Source organism: Aphanomyces astaci (assembly GCF_000520075.1).
Source record: "Aphanomyces astaci strain APO3 unplaced genomic scaffold supercont1.105, whole genome shotgun sequence".
In the NCBI taxonomy this organism is placed as follows: domain Eukaryota; phylum Oomycota; class Saprolegniomycetes; order Saprolegniales; family Verrucalvaceae; genus Aphanomyces; species Aphanomyces astaci.
The window spans coordinates 56,156-57,664 of NW_009798368.1; positions in this window are offsets into that span (position 1 = coordinate 56,156).

Consider the following 1,509-nt stretch of genomic DNA (forward strand, 5'->3'; position numbering starts at 1 on the left):
ACCGATCAAGGTGGTTCTCCAATTGCCCCCAAGATGTGTGGACGGTGTCCGTCCCCATCCCCCATTCCAAGTTGTTGGTGGACAAGGCATTTTTGCCCTTCATGCGGACCTACGCTACTGCGAAAGCGACCCCGGTGATCCGCCCCTACCCATGTCAGTGACTTATCGTCCAAATGACTTTCCCGCTCTGCGCGAACATTGGATTGTTGACTCCGGCGCCTCTGCCTCATGCACCCCCAACCGAGATTATTTCTCCAATTATGATCCTTGCGAACTGTCTCTTACAATCGGGAACGGCGCCCAACTCCCAATCCTTGGCTATGGCCCTCTTTCTTTGGCCGTGGACATGTCGTCCCGCGACCAAGCCGACGATATTCGTCCGTGCGCTCTGCGCTCTGCGTCTCACCTTTGGCCTACATTGCCCTGAACTACAGTTCAACTTGTTCTCGGTTCGCCAAGCGACCGATGAAGGCATCTCCGTCCGTTTTACGGCTCGCGATATGTGCGAAAATACCACCACTCTTGGTGATGTGCTTCGTGCACCTAACAACGCCATGGGGTTATACTCCTCTCCCTGCCAGCCAAAATGCGAGCCCTCAACCGATCCGCACCGTGGCGAATATATTCACCCGGGCCAAATGGCTATGCTTACTGACATGATGGCCACTTTTGAGACCACTCTGCGGAAATTCTCCTCGACTTACAGTGGATTTTCCACTTTTAACGATCACTTGCACATGTTTGCATATTCGTCTGTGTTGCGCTATGCGCCAATCATTCAACGACCATCTATGGTCTTCAAGCCAACACCCTTCTGCCCCAGCACTCCAGACTCTGTCTCCATGAGTGTCGCCCAGGCTATGCTTGGTTCACACACTCTTACCCCAGTCTATGACACTACAACTGTTTCAACCGACTGCCTAACCAGCCTCGTGGCTGACTCCAAGCTCTCTGCAGCTAATCTTGCGCGCCTATGGCACCGCCGTCTCGGCCATCCAGGCGTTGATGCCTTCAACCAAATGACAAAGACAAATCCCGAGCTTATGCTCTTCAAGGCCAAGCACCTTCGTGGTCAACTATGTGAAACTTGTGCTTATGCCAAGTCCAAACGAAGTCCTTTTGACTCATCTGCGGTCTTCCGCGCAACCTCTTACCTAGCCCTTGTACACTCTGATGTTTGGGGTCCAAGCCCGATTTTGTCGGCGGGTGGCGCTGCCTACTTTGTCGTTTTTATCGACGATTACTCCCGTTTTATGTGGACCTACCCCATGCGTTTTCGCAAAGATCTCTATGAGACCTACGAACTATTTCGTACGGACGCGATGTCCATTTTTAAACATGATGTTTGTGAGCTGCGCCACTCATCACCCATGGACATCGGCACTCTTCAAAGCGACAACGCCAAAGAGTATGAGAAACTCGGGCGCATCATCAAGCCCAAGTACAACACTCGGGTGGCATTCTCCAACGCCTACTCCCCCCAACAAAACGCTGTTGCCGAACGCCATA